Genomic DNA, 20173 nt, shown 5'->3' with positions numbered 1-20173 from the left:
CACAGTGCATTACGAATCACCACCGGAATACACAACCGTGAATATGTCACTCCACATGGGATTGGAGTCAGGAAGGACGTCGGACTGTATAACAGGGCCAAGTCCACGTATGTGACACATTTGACTCTCGTAACCCCCTCCAACTTGAAAGATGTGGAAAACTAATTTTGTATAAGAAGTAGAAGAAGTTCTGATCTTGCTAAACTGGTTCCAACTGGCTCCAGTAAAGCACGAGGAAGAAAGGAAAACTATAGCTTTGACTTTAAAGAGTACAAGTATAATTTAAGAAGTTTGAAGGATAGTATAAAATTATGAAAGCTGCTAGTTACGTTACTAATGATCTCTAACGCATCTGATATAAATAAAATCATATTAATTATAGACATATTTAACAACCCCCAGTTGTGAAATAATTTACAGGACGCCGGAGTGACGGAATCTTGTCACTAAAAACGATTTCCTTAAAGCGCTCGTAACTCTATGGACTCTCCCATTTATGAATCCTTAAAATCCAACCAACTGTTCCGCGATTCTAATCTGCAACATCGGGCACATGAGAAGACCATCTAATCAACTTCGCATGTAGCCAGTCTATTTTCAAAGTACACCGTACTTTATCAGAATACATTTTTAGTGCAAAGACAGAATAGAACAGATTACTACACGAATTGCTTTGTTCAATGCATTCTGAAAAATCGTTGTTCTTCTTCGTCTCTTAATATTTTATCTGGTAAATGAATTTTAAAACGTAAATATATTGTTCCACACTCTATTCCCATCGTTGCCATAAAACATATCTGTGTCGGTGCGATGTACTGACAATTGTAAGAAAAATGTATCAAGTATCCGAGCGGAGGTAGTACACTACAGTATAATCAAAAAGACCACGAACCCCGAACTATACAGTTTGTGATCTAAGTTATCCGTCCAATTTCTCTCAATCGTTTACAGAACTGAGCCCTATAAAATTAAGGTACAGATATTATAAAAATAAATTCTCTGGAGGAAACTTTTCGCTGTGCAATGTGAGCGAATGGTCTTAAGCCACAACAAACAATCTGGCTCTAGTGGTCAATAACACGCTCAGTTCTACCTCCATACAATCTTAGAGGTTACTTGTAAACAAGAATACACGAGGAGAAGCTGTTAATCACGAAATGAGCTGTACCCTTTAGCCTCATGAGAGTCCGTAGTTACTGAAGCATCCAGGCTTGTAACACGATCACAGCCAGCGCAAGTCAGTCGAGATAAGCGGACAACAAGAATTAACATTATCGTCTCCTCGCTCCACATGACCAAAAATCAGTCGTCAGAATGCATAGATACATAGCTTTTTTTAGATACCTTTATTCACTAAAGTTGGATGATTCTAGGGTCACCACCACAGCAGCGTCGGAGCGAGCCCCACCACCACATGGTGCCGCTATCTGCTGGTGTCATGAGCTAACTTAATCTAACCTAACCAAGCCTACAGTTGTCAGCTGACGTAACCTAGCACGACGTCATCAGCTAAACCAAGCTAACCTAACGGCAACGTCATCACCTGACGTTGATATTCTGCGGACACCACCACCGCAAGTGTGGGAAAGAGTACTTTCACCACGAGGAGACGGCCATATTTTGCTTTTACTTGACGCCATCGCCTACCTAACGCTGTTACATAACCATCACCGCAAGCCTAGAAAAGTCTTCCGCCATACAGAGACGGCCATGTTTGTTCCTTGCCTGAGAGACAAATGTTTACATTGACCCCCGTCAAGTCCTGGTGTGCAAGATGACAGTTTTGAGAGGAAGAGAGAGAGAGAGAGAGAGAGAGAGAAAGAGCGGCACATGCGCAAGAGATTTGTTTCGATGGCTGATAGAGCGCAGATCGAGCTTAAGAGTTCTTTCTATGACTGATAAAGAGCGTAAGATGGCGGTTTTATCGACTATTTGAATTTGACACGTGAACGGATGTTTAGCGATCAGAGCACGTGCTAGAGAGCATAACGAGAGTGTTTGAGCTCATGTTTTGATCATGAGAGATAGAGACTGTCTTGCAGGTTTGGTCCTGCCATAGCAACTGCAATTGAGAGCAAGGTAAGCAGGAGATGGTGACTAGCCCACGTGTTTTGCGACAGCTCTTATGGCAGTTAGAGAACACTGAGACGGCTATGTTTTGACTTGTCTTGTTTTGTTACCTAATGGGTGATCCAGAGGATGTGATACGCCGAGGTCTCGGTGTTCTGATATGCGGTGATCACGTCAACACCGTCATGCATGTTTAGTCTTGTTTACTATCATGCTCTCTCTCGTGAACTCAAATATTAAAATATGCTATGAGTGAGAGTGTTTTATTTAGTCGATGAGATACTCTGCTGGAGAGTGGAGTGTTTTTATTTCATCATGACAAGAACTTAGATATACCGGGCGAGTGGGCTGTGTTGTTAGGGGCGCGCAGCTGTGAGCTTGCATCTGGGAAATAGTGGGTTCGAACCCCACTGTCGGTAGCCCTGAAAATGGTTTTGCGTGGTTACCCATTTTCATATTAGACAAATGCTGGGGCTGTACCTTAATTAACGCCACGGCCGCTTCCTTCCCATTCCTAGGCCGTTCCTATTCCATCCTCGCCATAAAACCTATCTGTGTCGTTGCGGCGTAAAGGAAAATATATAAATAAAAGAAGAACGTTGATGGCTGATGTTCAAGGATTTAAAGTGAAAGGGGAGAAATTTGTTAATTGTGTTGTGGAGACCAAAAGTCATTAATTTAGTGTTTAGTCCACCTTTCCTCCACTACCTGCAAACGGATGAGGTTAAAAGACACGATGGAGTTAACAGAATCTGGGATTGCAGTGGGAAAATAAATGTATTCCTTATCACTTTCTAGCAATTATCACGAACACTCATGTACTAGGAGCAGATCTAGTGTTTTTGAAGGGGTGAAAAGGAGGAATGGCTGCGAGAATATCTTCTTCCTTTTCTATCGCTTTTCCCACACCTGTGGGGTCGTGGGTGTGAACTGCGTCGCACATGTGTATTTGGCCGTGTTTTACTGCCGAATGCCCTTCCTAACGCCAACCCTATGTGGAGGAACGTATTCACAATTGCGGGTTCCTGTGGTGGTTGGTAGTGTAGTGTGTTGTATGAATATGAAGAGGAGAGTTTTGGGACGAACACAAACACCCAGGCCTCAAGCCAGAAGAATTAATCACAAGCGATTAAAATCCCCGGCCCAGCCGGAAATCGAACTCGGAACCCTCTGAACGAAAGGTCAGTACGCTGACCATTCAGCCAACGAGTCGGACGGCTGCGAGAATATCTACTGTCAACATATGAACTTATCGATGATCTTGAATTAGAATGCCCGTCATTGCGAACTCTGTGGAAACGGTTATGAAATCTTTACTTCATGCGTCTATACTCTTTGATTGGTTGTGTAGCAATGCATGCCGGAAGGTGAGCTACATATGTAAATGATAATGTTCAAATGTCATTTCTGTCAGTGAGAAAGAAAATTCCGCGATGTAAAGACACCATGTCATTTCTTTATGATAGTGAGCGTAAAATCAACGTTATTGAAAAGGCGATCGAAAAGTTTTACGTTTGCAAAACGAAATCGAACACTTTTACCGAGGACGAGTTGAATAAATTACTAAAGGCATTTTTAGTGAATGTAACTGCCAATGCTCTTAAAGAAGATCTAGGAAAAGGTGCCCCGTGAGTGGACCCAAACTCATCCAACTCCTACCCTAATTAGGACAAGTAGTGATCATGCTCACTGAAATAAATACAAGTTTAACCTTTTCCCGGTTATAGACAATAGTATAGAGAAGTGGTAGAGGTTCTTGTTTCTCTGCAAGAACAAAATGTGTCAAACGTATAAAGTACTGTACATCCTCTTCATTTATATAATATTTGAAGATGTTGTTGAAAGCAAGCCATTTGACATGCAGTTTACTACGCGACAACGACAAACAAGTTCTATTATTCTTTTTCTTCAGCTCTTCGATGTAGAATCCTCAATCAATAGACGTCCTGAAAGATCATGAAGTAACTGGATTAGTGAGCTTGACTCTGTTAATTTGAAAATGCTCAGTGATCCAGTTAGGAGTGTATTCTTTAGTGAAGGCAGACTTGTACTTCCTGATATGAACAAAATCACCATCTTGAAAGCGATGACTTCGAGGACCAGCTGTTTTGTTCACATGATGAATAGCTTCTAAGCGTGTTGTATTCTTGATGACAAGACGAGGCTTTGTGCCGATGGTGCTATGAGATGTATGATTGTAGGTAGACACAAATCTAGATAGGAGATCAAACCAGCGATAAGAGCACTGAGCTGAAAATTATCACAACATGAGTGTTTTGAGCGTAGGTGAGTTCTACAATACTTGCTTTGAGACGTAGAATGCCGATGATGAATGCCGAGTGACATGTGATAAGAAGAGAACACGTTATTGTAAAACGTTTCACTTTGATAAGTTTGAAGAAGACATGGGTGACGTATTGGTTGTTGAACAATTTGTTTGAATGCCTCTTTTACGTAAGGACCTGTCTTAGAATGCACTGATTCTGCAAAGATAGAGTACATATCCATGACGGTAAGTAGATACTTATACCATTATCCCTAATTTCTACGGGCATAACGAATCCTTTCTACTAATTCAGGTTGCAATAGATCATTTCATCCACGAGTGAGGACGCGTCGGCGACGGTACATGCGACGAACTGGTTTATGTAACTCATAAACGATGCTTACCTTTGCAGGTGAGGTCTTGCTTTGAAGGGCCATTTGCTCGATAGTACACGTAAGACGTAATTCGTTCTCTATTTCTAGAATCTCCGCTTCATTTCCTGTGTGACCAGCATCTTGGGAGGCTTTTAACAGCTGCGGACGTTCTAGAAGTAGGTTGGGATCCGTCCAATACCTCACGTCTACGTAGCGAACAGAAGCTTGTAGATGAAATTGAAACCGCTTGCAATCGATGTGTAAGAAACAGCTTGGAAGTGATATCTCAATACTTGCGACTCTCATTGCATTTACAGCGTCCGACCTCTTGTAATTTGTAGCATCAGTAGCAAAAAGTAGTGTTATTATCTTCAGTCCTTGGGGGCACGGTTTCAATTCCTGGTACTGCCAGAAATTTAAGAATGGCACGAGGACTGGTATGTGGTTCGAATGGTGCATGCAGCTCCCCTTCATTGGGGGTGTGCCTCAAAAGAGCTGCACCACCTCGGATAAGGATACGAGTTTTTAGTACCAAAAAATAATCAATTTATATTTCTTAAGGTCATTTTGCGAAATTATGTGCTTGGCAGGCATCTGTGAAAAGAGGATTTCTAAGAGAACTTTGGTAGATTCATAGGTCACACCCTTTGCGACAAGGCGTTTTCCATCATTCAAAATATCAAAATTACTTATACGAAAACAGTCGTCCCCATATCGAATACCGTTGGTTGTTTCGTTTTGTCCTTTAAAGATGATGACGATGATGATGATGATGAAGCATGTTCTTTAAATGGGCCTAACATCTCGGTCATCGGCCCCTGTGTCCTGTAAATAATTTCTCTATATTGGTAGTGAAGAGTAAACGTAGGTGTTTCGAATACATTGCTTTAACTGATCACGGTGCTCTGGTGTGATTATGACCTCAGACAAATAAGGTACATCTTGTTTTGGTGTAGCAGGTGCCTCTGCAATGACGTCTGCAGGTCTTGTCGGAAAAGCGAAAATGATGTTGGAATTGATATGTATCAGCTGTTTGGGCACACGGGAATAAGTTTGACATAAATAATGTAACAAATGGCGGGGTAGTAGATAAATAAATATTAGACTGTTTGCTTCTACACCAGGACTTCCTTATTCTAATAACAACCACTTACACAAATACACATTACATTCGTTAGCGCTCTCTCTCTGTTCTGTTGCCGGGCTGAGTGGCTCAGACGGTTGAGGCGCTGGCCTTCTGACCCCAATTTGGCAGGTTCGATCCTGGGTCAGTCCGGTGGTATTTGAAGGTGCTCAAATACGTCAGCCTCGTGTCGGTAGATTTACTGGCACGTAAAATAACTCCAGCGGGACAAACTTCCGGCACCTCGGCGTCTCCAAAAACCACAAATATAGTTAGTGGGACGTAAAGTAAATAACCTTATTATTATTCTTTTCTCTTTTCACTCGCACTAGCACGACAGACTGACACTTACAGGCTAAACAGTTACGTTACGTCACATCACACAGTTCAGATACACACGCACTTGTACCCTAGGGCAGTTCACTATTAGCTCACTGTACAATGTTCGTGGCTGCACACGCGCACGCAAATATTTTCACAAGTCTATTCATGGGACTTGGTTCACACTCACACCGAAGTATTTTGCCAATCTCCCACGTCGCTCTTCTGCTGCGTTCTCCTTCGCTGCTCAGCTGGACTACACGTTTCCACCCTCAGTTCACTCACAACAGTCACTCACAGGACTGAACCGTATCGTTCTCAGACTGAGCCCGGGCTCTATTTTATATTGACGACACTTCAATGTCGATCAACACGTTTTAAATAAGTTTTAATTCATTGATGATGGGCCTTAGTGTCCGAAAACTAGTTATGAACTGAATATTTGTGTGCCGATACGACTGTTAGATTTTAATAATAATAATCATAATGATAATAATAATAATAATAATAATAATAATAATAATAATAATAATAATAATAATAATAATAATAATAATAATACAACCAACAGCGCTGTTTTTAACATAAATGAAAATCCACAGCCTATTTCCAGTCATTCGACCGGGTCAGGAATGGAATGAATGAAGCCCCATCTAGCGGCGAGGATAAGAATTTTGCCGGCTGCCGAAGCCTGTCGCACTCCTATGGGGAAATGATTAATGAATGACAGATGAAATGATATTGGAGAGTGTTGCTGGAATGAATGATGACAGGGAAAACCGGAGTACCCGGAGAAAAACCTGTCTCGCCTTCGCTTTGTCCAGCACAAATCTCACATGGAGTGACCGGGATTTGAGCCACGGTACCCAGCGATGAGAGGGCGGCGCGTTGCTGCTTGAGCCACGGATGCTCTTGTTTTTAACATAATGTCGTTGATATTTTATAATGATTATAAATTAACTTTGTTGACTCGGTGTGCAGCCTCTCGTATCAAGAGCTCGACTGTCGTCTTTTGAGACTGACTAGACCTCTTTCCATCCCTCACGATCAGATCATAATTACAATTCCTAGATAAGACAGGAATATAACATAGGACTCAAAGGTACGAGTTATAGGAGCTACCTTACACTACGGGGCTGTATTTTATTGTTTCCATTAGTGTTGTGTTTGGACTTCTTCGCCACTGCAAGGAGTAGGTTTCACCGAAACCCTAAGGCCAAACACAATAGTTGTTCCAGCTGTAAATACTAATCCATTCTTATTCTCTCTATTTTTTTCTCCACAGTTTCTATCGCCTGTTGTGTATGGAGTAGAAGCATGAGATGTTTTAACGTCAGCGCATCCGGGTTTCATTGCGACGGCCGGTTGATGCATGTATTAACGCTAACGGAGAGCATTCGGAACATTTTTTTTGTAAGAAATAATTTCATGTGGTATGCTGGTACATTCTGTTCCTGTGTGTTTCCCATGATGAACGTACCATGTATAGTTGTAGAAAATGAGTTCCAACATGGAAGTACAGCGTTTCCGGACACATGTCCATATAGCATATTTTCTTCTTCTGCGTGTAAAGAATGTATCCTGAAAGTTTGTCCGCACCTTATTATTATACACTCTGCGTTTTAACGACGAATCTATTCGATGATGTAAAGAAAGAACAAATTGATGCACACACGTGTAAGAAAATATCCCATTCGATTCATCATGGCAGCAAAACATTGCTGTGCTTGTATTTTATTTTAACGGTAGCTTTTGGAGAGGGTGAGAAGCACGTAAGCCCAATTGCAATAAATGGTGAATTTATTATGATTATTATTATTATTATTATTATTATTATTATTATTATTATTATTATTATTATTATTATTATTATTATTATTATTATTGGGGGCTTCACGTGGAAGAAGATGAGTTGGAGACTCCGTCAGGATGTCGACAAATTTAGAAACGAGACCTGGGGTATCAAGTTAATTCCTGTGGTCAACTGTTGGGCATACAGTAGACCTACCTGCTCTATTTCATTTAGGGAGAAACTTGCGGTTAGAGGGATCTTAACGTTCCGCTCCTTCAGGAGCTTTCATATGCTGTACAAAGATGACTGTACTCTACATCACTAACTCTCTAGCTGGAACTGTAAAAATGTGTTCAGTTCATCCGGAAGGACGTCGGTTCGATTATGCTTCCTGAAGTTGAGAAATTTAGGTATGAGCATTTCACTTCCAGAGAGGCACGCTGTACAGAAGTTCATTCAACCTTCAAAGTAAATGATCACCACTTTAATTCCTGCTATGAAGGCAGTCGGACATACAGTCCGCGAAACTTTTAGTGATACTTGGTTTTACGGGGGTGAGGAGTAAAGGAGTAAGGAGGGAGCTACCCCAATTCCGGTAATACTGCCAACTGAATGGAAATGAAATCTGAACTGAATCGATAGTATGATCGATCGATATAAATTTTCTAACCCTTTACTACCTTAAGCCAACAACTGTGTCTCACACACACTACTGTATATAACATTATATAACATTTCTCGAAGCGAATCTTGTTCCTGGCATGAATTCTATATTTTGGCTTTGCTTTGTAAACAACAGTACTAGTACGTAAAGTGTACGCCAGATGTCTCACAGCGACTTCTAGTTTGTGTGTCAAAGGTTGCCAATACGAATCTCGAAGATAACCGAGATCTACCGATTCAGAACTAGGGAGCTGAAGTATCACTAAGGGTCGTATTCATGAACGAGACTTTGACTTAGACTTGACTTAGAAGGCGGTAAGTCGCCATTTCCATTTCATGATCGCTACTTGGAGGTAAGTAAACTTAGATGGCGACTTTACTTCCAAGTCGCCGATGTTCCGTACTTAAGTAGACTCTGAGATCAGAAAAATAATAAAATGGCAGATATTGCCGACGCAGTTAATTTTGTAGACGAAATTGAAGAGATCCATGAAATTATTCAGTAGGTACGTTGTGCCAAATCCTCGGCGTATTATAAGAGATGCACGGAACCCAGTTCAATTTTATACAGAAAATGAGTTCAGAAAACGATATAGATTCGACAAACGTACAGTATTAGATGTACTAACGATGTTTGAAGACGAATTACAGAAACATAATAATCGAAGATCACTCATACCTCCAATGATACAGTTGCTAATTTCGTTAAGATTTTTTTTTTTCTATTTGCTTTACGTAGGAAGCTGCCGTGGCCTTAATAAAGGTGCAGCCCTCCAGCATTTGCCTGGTTTGAAAATGGGAAACCACGGGAAACAATCTTCAGGGCTGCCGACAGTGGGGTTCGAACCTACTATGTCCCGGATGCAAGCTCACAGCCGCGCGCCCCTAACCGCACGGACAAATCGCCCGGTCGTTAAGATATTATGCTACAAGCAAGAGTAAAATTATTGTTACTATAGCGCACAGTTTTGGCACTTTCTACTCATCGTGTTATCTAGTTAGGTTAAGGGATGATCAGTACAGATTAATGCATTCTTAAGGTAAATACAATAGCCTTTCACACTTCCATGGTTTTCAGGTAAATTCCAAATTGATTCCGCTGATTTACGAGGAGTAAGCCAGCCCTCAGTATGTAGAATAATCAGAAGAATATCGATCCTGACTGCCCGAAAGAGACCACAGTTTGTTTCGTTCCCAAATGAAGCAGAATGTCGAAATAATGCGCGACGTGTGTATGAAAGATCCCGTTTCCCTGGAGTGGTTGGAGCTATAGATTGCACCCATATACCAATAATAAGTCCAGGTGGCGACCATGCTGAGGTATTCCGTAATAGGAAAGGGCTTTTTAGTTTCAATTGTCAGGGCATAGTCAACCACGAGATGTTTATTGATTTCGACTTCAACTATAGGCTACCTTTCTTCTCTTTCACTAGTTCTAGTAACACCTCCCTTTCATAGTTGTTGAAGGTTGGCAATTTTTTTCTTTCCATCCATCGTCGAGAAATAAAAACTAACTGTATTAACTGGATTGGATTGAGTTTAGAGTCTATAACGCGATCTATAACGCAGGAAACAGCTGAATTTCTTCTTCTTCTGCATCTTTATTAAGGAAAAACATTGAGTGATGGGAGATGCTACAGTGCTCTTCCATTGTTTTCATTGCCAACTTCATTTCTAATTCTTCACATCGTAACTTACCAAAGTCTACTTACGCCAGAGTCTACTTTGTAAAAGTTGCGTCTATGAAACAGACTTCCACGAAACTCAACTAAGTGAACTTACGTAAGTCGAAGTCAAAGTCTCGTTCATGAATACGACCCTAAAAGTTATACATACTATAGAGCGTACCACACTGTCACAGTTATTAGCGAGATGACGGTGAGTGAAGGTTACTGATCCTCCGCTCCTCCATGAGCCTTCACAACGATCGATTTTTTTGCTAGAGGTTTAGCAGAATGTATTCGGCGACGGAAGAAAAGAAATGGCTATGAGTGAAAATGGGAAAACACTGAAAACCATCTTCAGGACTACCGACAGTGGGATTCAAGGCCATCGCCTCCCGAATGGAAGCTTACAGTTATGTCAGCTACGTGACCTGTTCAGCGCAGCCAAATCTCACGGTATTATTATTATGTCCGGCTCCATGGCAAAATGGTTAGCGTGCTGGCCTTTGGATCAGGGGGACCCGGGTTCGATTCCCGTCCGGGACGGAGATTTTAACCTTAATTGGTTATTTCCACTGGCTCGGGGACTGTGTGTGTGTGTGTGTGGTCCTTAAACAGAAAATAAAAAATGTAAACTCAGGAAAGAATAAGAACAATAAGAACAACGTCAGTAATTTAAAAACAAAAACAAAGTAGTAAAACATTTTAAAAAAGAAAAAAATATTAAAAGGGCCTGACATCTAGGTCATCGTCCCAAGTGTGGATTTGGTTTCCTATCAGAAAGTCGAAAATATTGGGTGTAAGAAATTCACTTCCGGAAGGGTATATTTTCCTGGCTGCAAAGGCTGCCGGGAACGAGGTTCACTTCCGCTCCTTCCGGTGTCTTCATAGAAATGAGCATGTCTTCGTGTTCTTTTAATTATTATTATTATTATTATTATTATTATTATTATTATTATTATTATCGTCATCAGATGGTAGAAGACTATAGCACGCCAGGGCTAGACTTCTCTCAATCCCCACAAGAAAGCCTTCTTGTTTCACGGCCGCGTGCGCCGTAACCACTGCTATAATTTACCTCCATATAATGAGAAGGGAGTATCCCCTCCACCTCCCTTCAGATAACCATATTTAGAATGCATTTCGACACTTGCTCTTTTCCTCCTAACTTCAAACATCACGGCGAGGGCTACACTAGTTGCATCCGTTTCAACCTCATCCAATATATATGGGGATAATCTGTAATGAAATTTAGTACAATTGTCTTGGTGCGACCCATTCTTTTGAGATTTTATGGCGTGGAAAAGAAGATATAGAGTTTATTTTGTGAAACACTTGAAAGTGAAGCGATATTTTTAAAATGGGTGTACAAGCCTTAACCAAGCTAGAGAGAAGCTAAGCGACGCGGAGCAGGCCAAGGGGAAACTTTGATCGGCTCCGGGTAATAAAGGAAAATTTTGGGTGGATTTCAAGAGACAGGGCTGAGAAAGGAGGTTAGAAAGGGTGTTTTGTGATTTACTTTCAAAGAAGGAGAGGTGGTGTGCGCTAAAAACACGAGATAATATCCTCCCTAAAACTTCCATCCCGGCGCGAGTCCTGTCAGCTTGGATGACCTGGCCCACACTTCTCCTACGCACATAAATTGCATTTGGAATGAGACAGCACAAGTCTCAGAATGCCATTTCGCTCTCTTTAGAGCGGTACGCGCGCTCTCACACCTCACTGCCTCTCCCCACCTCTCCTGTCCCTCCCGCACTTCACCCTCATTTCAAAACTGCACACTCTGCCCTATTTTAGGGTCACGGCTACCCTTTTCAATGCATTATCCGGAATTTTCCAACTTCTATAATAAATATTTAGGCTTTTGTGAGTTATGTTGCTTTACACAGTCTGAAGATTTTCCTACTGTTCATTATTCCTGGGGCTCGGGGGGAAATATGGAATGCAGCTCGTTAAGATATTCTCTTCTGAGGGACGCCTCTTCATATCTCACGACGACAACACGCAAAACCGTAACTTCTCTCTAATGCAATATGACTTAACAGTGCATTGACCTTAACGCTTTCCTTTCATCAGTTTCATTGCATCAAATAAGATTTTGCAATGATAATAATTATTAGGGGGGAGCCTCCGTGGCTCAGACGGCAGCGCGTCGGCCTCTCACCGCTGAATACCGTGGTTCAAATCCCGGTCATTCCATGTGAGATTTGTGCTGGACAAAGCGGAGGCGGGACAAGTTTTTCTCGGGGTACTAGGGTTTTCCCTGTCATTTTTCATTCTAGCAACACTCTCCATTCTCATTTCATAGCATCATTCAGTCATTAATAAAAATCACTTTGGGAGTGGGGACCCCATCGTACTAATAGCCCATAAATGATTCATTCATTTCATTCCTGACCAGGTCAATGACTGGAAACAGGTTGTAGGTTTTCATTTTCAATAATTATTAGGGACCAGGCTAGTAGAGGGAAAGAAGCGCCAGGGCCTAGGATCCTTGACATAGTGAACATACAAAAACTTTAAATTATGATTGCACTTCCTAAATAATTGTTTTGGTTCTTTATTTCCTGTTTCTCTTTTGAGAAAGCAACCACAACAGCAAACAACAGGAATAAATACTTAGAAAAGGTTTTAACAAATACTTAATAATTCAAGCTTTAGAACTTCACTAATACCCGGGAAAAATGAGCTCACAGTTCTCAGTACTTATTAACCTTTACCATGGAAACAGAAATCTTCGGCATATAACACAACCTAATTGATAGATACACTATACCGAGCTCGATAGCTGCAGTCGTTTAAGTGCGGCCAGTATCTAGTATTCGGGAGATAGTAGGTTCGAACCCTACTGTCGGAAGTCCTGTAAATGGTTTTCCGTGGTTTCCCATTTTCACACCAGGCAAATGCTGAGGCTGTACCTTAATTAAGGCCATGGTCGCTTCCTTCCCATTCCTAGCCCTTTCCTGTCCCATCGTCGCCATAAGACTTATCTGTGTCGGTGCGACGTAAAGCAACTAGCAAAACAAAAAGATACACTATAACTTACACTGTTCGGGGAGATCGAAATCCTAGCCTTCAAGACACTAAGGGCCTAATACCCACAACAAGGTACCTGCTTAAAACTTAAAATTTACAAATTTTACATCGTTTGTCGCTCACTGTCCTTATTTTACAGGAAGCACGAAACAACACTTGGATCGGAAGGATCCAGAAGAAAGAGGAACAGAAGCTCATGCTACATGTCCTAGAGTAACTTAGCTAGAATGTTCAGTAGAGAAATGCAAAACACAGAAGGAGATGCTGAATTATCTCAAGCCATTCCAATATATGACTACAATTAAACCTAACGGGGCTGATGGCCCGGTGACAAAGAGGATAAGCAACACTACATTGTGACTAAGATAAGGAAAGTCAACAATCGAAAAACAAGCAGGAAAATATTAAATTTAGAAAAGCTTAGTCACAATAACACAAACTGAACAAGGGAAACGAGGACCCACACTCGTGCTTCCTTATGACATGACACCCGCTCGGGTAGTTACATTCGTGGCAAGAAAACCTACAAACACGCATGTTACAAAACTAGCGTAAATTAAGAAATGTCTGCATGAAAATAAAGTATATGTGGCACCGTCCTAACCGTTACGTATTAAAGGGGAACGCTGGTGTCTTCCAGACGCCACACTCAAGTAAGTTCACAGGTTAGGATAAGTTTTTAGCCGCCTACCTTATATATTGCCACAGCTCGCCTGTTTCCTCATGTGTGGGAGACCGTCACGAATCGATACACAATTCAAGATAGATACATAAGATTCAAGATCGGCCTTACTTATAATGGCGAGTTGGGCTCGGTCTGATGGACCTAATTTTCGGAATTACAGAAGGGGCAACTTAAAACAGAAGAAGTAAGCAATAGAGTGCCAACCCCTAACTATTACAATACTAAACTAAAGAGAGTTCATTCCAAATCCCTAGGTGGAACCCTAAGCCAAAGTACTGTAGTGACCTCTGCTAAAAATCTTCAAAAGTGTTTTGTGGTTTTCTGGAATTTCAGCATGTCTCCGCGAAATTTCTTCATACTCAGGCGTTTAAGGTGTTGCCTACCACTAGAGAAAGGCCTTACAGTTGGCATAATAATAATAATAATAATAATAATAATAATAATAATAATAATAATAATAATAATAATAATAATACCGGGCGAGTTGGCCGTGAGCGTAGAGGCGCGCGGCTGTGAGCTTGCATCCGGGAGATAGTAGGTTCGAATCCCACTATCGGCAGCCCTGAAGATGGTTTTCCGTGGTTTCCCATTTTCACACCAGGCAAATGCTGGGGCTGTACCTTAATTAAGGCCACGGCCGCTTCCTTCCAACTCCTAGGCCTTTCCTATCCCATCGTCGCCATAAGACCTATCTGTGTCGATGCGACGTAAAGGCCCTAGCAAATAATAATAATAATAATAATAATAATAATAATAATAATAATAATCATTTACGTTTTTAGAAACGTTAAATAAGGTTTTCAGCAATTGGGTTATGTCAATTTCAGCTCCATTGCTGAGAGGTCAGTATCTCGGGTTTCGGGGCCCTAGGATTGATTCCCGGCTGAGTCGTGGGATTTTGAACATCATGAAGTATTGAAAGGTAGATCCGAAAATTAAAATTCTTAAGGATAGAAACAAAGAGCTTGTCAATACGTAACCATAATGAAGTTCGATCTTTACAATTTTGAACGAAAGCGAACAGTTTCCTTGCCTTAGGGATTGGATGCTTATGCTGTCGGGGACATTTATGCAACTCCCACAAAATACACAAAACTATCCTCCACTAAAATAAAACGCAGTTTCCCATATTCGGCAGAAGGGACCCCACACTCAACGGAGGGTTGCCTTACAAGGGCTGCATGTGGCTGCAATATATTGCTATTGGTTTAACGTCACACTAACACTCGAAAGTATTCGGAGACTCAAGGAATGGAAAGGTAGCGTCCATGGCCGCAATTAATGTACAACCCCAACATTTGAGTGGTGTGAAAATGGGTAACCGCGGAAAACCAACTTCAGGGCTGCCGGCGGTGGGATTCGAATCCGCTATCTCCCGAATGCAGGCTACAGTTACGCGACCCTAACCGCATGGCCAATTCGCTCGGTTGTGGCTGTAATAGCCAGAGGAAATTTATTATTTAATGTTCCTGTCGATTTCAGAACGTACATACCATAGTAATATCAAGTACTAAGCAAGAAATATACACTGTATATATGAACAGTTCAGCTGACAATAGTACCTGATTACAGCTCATATTCTAAACTACAGAGCAAAATTGTACCGTCATTTTAGCTCAATTGGTAGAGCCTCACTGTAATAGGAGAACTCAGTGAGTTTACTTCCTACCGCTGTCCGATTGACCATTTTTACTCCCTACTTAATACCTCTTTGGCATCTACTCTATGTACTCGATACGACCTGACAGGTGAAGACGAAATTTGTTGCGTATACAATACCATTGTGAACACTAAATATTTAATTTGAAATTAAGTCGATTTTCGGTGTTTCCATTTGAGGTTTTCACTAACATGACGCAGACTGAGCAACCGCGGTGAATTACTGTCTCCGGCGTCATATTATCAACTGGAAGGACTGAAATTCGATCTTCTACGTTGGGCTGAGTGACTCAGATGGTAGAATACTGGCCTTATGAACCCAAGTTAGCTATTTGGATGCCGTTGTGGGAAACGTGGCAGAAGAAGAGGAAGAAGAAGAAGGGAAATCATTCTTTGGTGAGGCAATTTCTCTGCCTCGGAGATGCTATGCAGATCACAATCACCTATTTTACCGAAGGCTAAAACATCTGAGGGGCCCTTCATAAACGGCCCCTCACTTTAGAGTAAATCATGAAAGGAATTACATATTTCCGCACCAAAGAAAGAGAAGTGCCAGGAAACTGCATCTTGGTCAGGATAATTGTGATCGGACTTGAAGTCCACATCCACGTAAAGAATTACGAAACAGAAACTACAGTACAGACCCAAAACTGATAATTATGACATTGAAATTTGTCGCTTAAATCAGATGACACTCAAGAAGGCCATATCTTGTAGTACATGGCCCCTGGGGAAGCCATAATATTATGGGAGAAGAAAATATTTGGTACTACATTGTTCCTACAATGAGTTAAAGTAGGATATAACATCACTTATTTCTAAAATAAGCAAGCGATCGCGTATGTACTGCATATCCGTCCGATAGTTGGGCAGTTCTCAACGTTATTTTACATATAATTTTGACATGAAAAGTCATCTGAATTCGAAGTAACTGAAGAAAGGAAGGGGTGCTAGAAAAACGGATCTAGATATGTTGAAAGAAAAGAGTGAGACAGGTTTGTTTCAAGGAACATGTTGCACAAGGAATAAATATAAAGGCTGAAGGAAACTCAGTAGATGAAGAGTGGACGGTCGTGAAGAATGAGATCTTTAGGGCTGGTGAAGAAAAGTTAGGAAGAAAGGTAAGAACAAGTAAGAATCAGTGGATATCTCGGGAGATATCAGGCCTCACTGACGAACGGCAAAAATACAAGAAAGCAAAATATGTGGAGGGCAGAAAAGAATACAGGCAATTAATGAATGAAGTAGTTAGAAAGTGCAGGTCAGCTAAGGAGAATGGCTGAATGACAAGTGCAAGGATGTTGAAGTTTGTATGGTTGTAGGAATGGTAGATGCTGTATATAGGATAATCAAGGGAACTTTTGGAGAAAGGAAAACTAGGTGTATGAATATTAAGAGCACAGATGGATAACCACTTCTAGGGAAAGAAGACAAGTCAGAAATATGCCAGGAACATATTACACAATTGTATCAAGGGAAAAATCATAGAGTATGATAAGGTTCTGGACCAAGAAGAAGCTGTTGATGCTAATGAAATGGGGGACCTCATTTTGAGGTCAGAATTCAACAGAGCTTTGAGATACCTAAATAGGAACAAGGCATCTGGAATTGGTGACACACCCTCAGAATTACTAACCCCCTTAGGAGAAACCAGCTTGGCGAGGTTACACCATTTAGTGTGTGAGATGCATGATACAGGAGAAGTGCCATCCGATTTTAGACATAATGTTGTTATACCTATTCCCAAGAAATCAAGTGATGACTGGTGCGAAAAGCTACCGCACCGTTAGTTTAGTATCTCACGCCTGCAAAATTTAACCCATATTATGTACAGAAGAATAGAAAGACAAGTTAAAGCTGAGTTGGGAGAAGATCAGTTTGGCTTCAAAATAAATGTAGGAGTACGTGAAGCAATTCTGACTTTAAGTCTGATCTTAGAGGATCGAATAAAGAAATTAGATATTGGGGAGTGATTTTATAACATTTTTTTAAGTTGACCTTGTTAGGTTTATATTTCGTACACCTATAACAGGCATTCGATAATGTTGATTGGGCCAAGTTATTTGAGACCCTGAAGGGGATCGGGATCAGATACCGAGAAAGAAGAATTATATAGTACAGATCTTAAGACACCCAGGACATTTTTAGATAGTTTTAGAGGGAAGTGTAGACAATGGTAGAGCAAGATATGAACAGTGATAAACAGATTAGAGTGCACGTAGGATGTAGTAGTTGCATAGAAATGGAAAGGTTTGAACATGGTAGGGTAGCATGGAGAGCTGCGTCAAACCAGTCTATGGCCTTATGACTTAAACAACAAAATGAAACGTCACCTCTTTGAGCTTCGGATTTCAATTCAAACAGCAGCTCGCGTGGCTATGCTCATTATATCAACAGTCAAGTAAAACTGCAAGCTCCCATACTGGCCTGCACCGGCGATCGCAGAAATAACTGGGATAAGATGAAAACCTTAAATTCTGAAGCTAAGGAAGTTCAAAAGTTATCTGTGATAATAAACGATTGTGCGAGCAGTTTTACGAAAAATTAGAACGAACACGGTGTGAATTTTATTTGTGAATCTCCAATTTCATTTATTGGAATGTGAACCTCAACCTTCTTAGTGAGAAGCGAAGGACGAAGTCGCCTCTCTGACTGAAAATATGTAACAACTGAGGTGAACCTGACCATACATGTGAATGGAATACCCTTCCTATATGCTTCTCTTTCTTAGAACCCGTAGTCAATAATGTCTTCAACAAGTCTTCACCTTGGACTGTGATCCCTGCAAACCTCATTTGAGAGCCACAGTGGCATTGGTCCGTTATCCTTGATGTGATCTGGCTGAACTCCTTCACCATTTATGTTGGTAAATGCTAAGCGAGTACCTTAATTAAGGCTCTTTTCTTGAGCCTTATCGTAACTTAACGGCCTATACACGGACTAGATATCGTGGGTCGAACGGTTCTTAACCGATGTCACCAAATTTAAGTCTCTAAGGTTGTGAAATCTAATCTTCTCACAGTGTTTTGGTATTTAAGAGTACTTAATGAAGGTTAGTGACGTATCAAATCACAGACGTTGGTGGCTTTTAGGAGGCATCCGCGCCCGGACTTCATTTGAGGCAGGAGGATGGCAAGTTACTTTCAACTTTCCCCAAGCCAAGAGCACGCAGTCTATCTACACAACTAAAAACTAGTCCAGTTTTGCCTGATTTCAAAGATCTCAATAATATATTATAATAATATAATATAATATAATATAATATAATATAATATAATATAATATAATATAATATAATATAATATAATATAATATAATATAATATATTATTATTATTATTATTATTATTATTATTATTATTATTATTATTATTATTATTATTATTATTATTATTATAACCACAATCTCACAAACTATCACACGTCACCATACACACGAAACAATCACACAATACTTGGTATCTGTGCTCGTTTTACTGGTTCATTCGGGGTACTCACAATGAATTAATGGTGGCGCTCACGATTCCTCATGGAATTTAGCCCGTAAACGCACATCTTGTTATTTTACCACGCTTTAGGGAGATAGAGTGATGCATTTAAGAATTGTAGTAAACGCAACGGGATGCATAAAACTAAATAGCAACTGGCTGGTTAACCACCCAGTACATGTATATGCGAATAAGCCCATTAGGACTAAGCAAAGGACTTAGAGGCGTGCAATTGCCTCCCTATGTTCCATATTTCTTTCATTCCTTCACTGTGGGCTTCCTTTCTACCTTCTATCTTCTTCTTCTTTGGTTGTTCCTCTTGGTCAACTTGCTATTTGTGAATTTTGGATCTGGAGATCATCCGGTTTTGGACATCTCTTGGTGTAATTCCTGCTGTTTCAAATCGGCCTTGAATTCGCCAATCCATTTCATTGTGTCTGTTTTGAATTTATTCCTGTTTTCATAGAATTCGACTAATCGTTTTGTAAGTCTGTCTGCAAGCTTTCTTCTTCTACGTCCATAGAATCTTAACCTGCGATTTCTAATTTCACAGCGAATATTAGTGTATTGTTTAATTTCCTGTCTGCCTCTGAGTCAGTATTGTCCGTCAGCGAGTTTTGGGCCTAGATTTTTCTTATGACTTTGCGTTCCTTTTACTCAACGTTTTCAATGTCTGCATTCCTGTTCAAAATTAGCGTTTCTGACCCATAAAGGCATTCTGGTATAATAACTGTATTGTAATGTCTTTGTTTTGTGTGCTTGGAGACACTTTTTTGTTGTAGATATTTTGGGTTAGTCGGTATGCTGCTTCCATCTTTTAGTACCTAACTTCAATGGCTTCTTTTTCAAGTCAGTTTTCCTGAATTGTTTCACCAGTATACTTAAATATGATACTCGTTTAATTTTGCAATATTTTGTCTCCATTAATTTTGGTGTTTGTTTGTTGCAGGTCGTGTATTCCGCCTTTTCAAAAGCTATCTCAAGATCGACATTTTCTGCAACTGTTTTCAGGAGTTTAATCTGATTTTAGGCT

The sequence above is a fragment of the Anabrus simplex genome, chromosome 2, assembly GCF_040414725.1.
Source record: "Anabrus simplex isolate iqAnaSimp1 chromosome 2, ASM4041472v1, whole genome shotgun sequence".
NCBI classification, from domain to species: domain Eukaryota; kingdom Metazoa; phylum Arthropoda; class Insecta; order Orthoptera; family Tettigoniidae; genus Anabrus; species Anabrus simplex.
The sequence above is the reverse complement of the archived record's forward strand: the minus strand, read 5'-3'. Positions refer to the sequence as shown.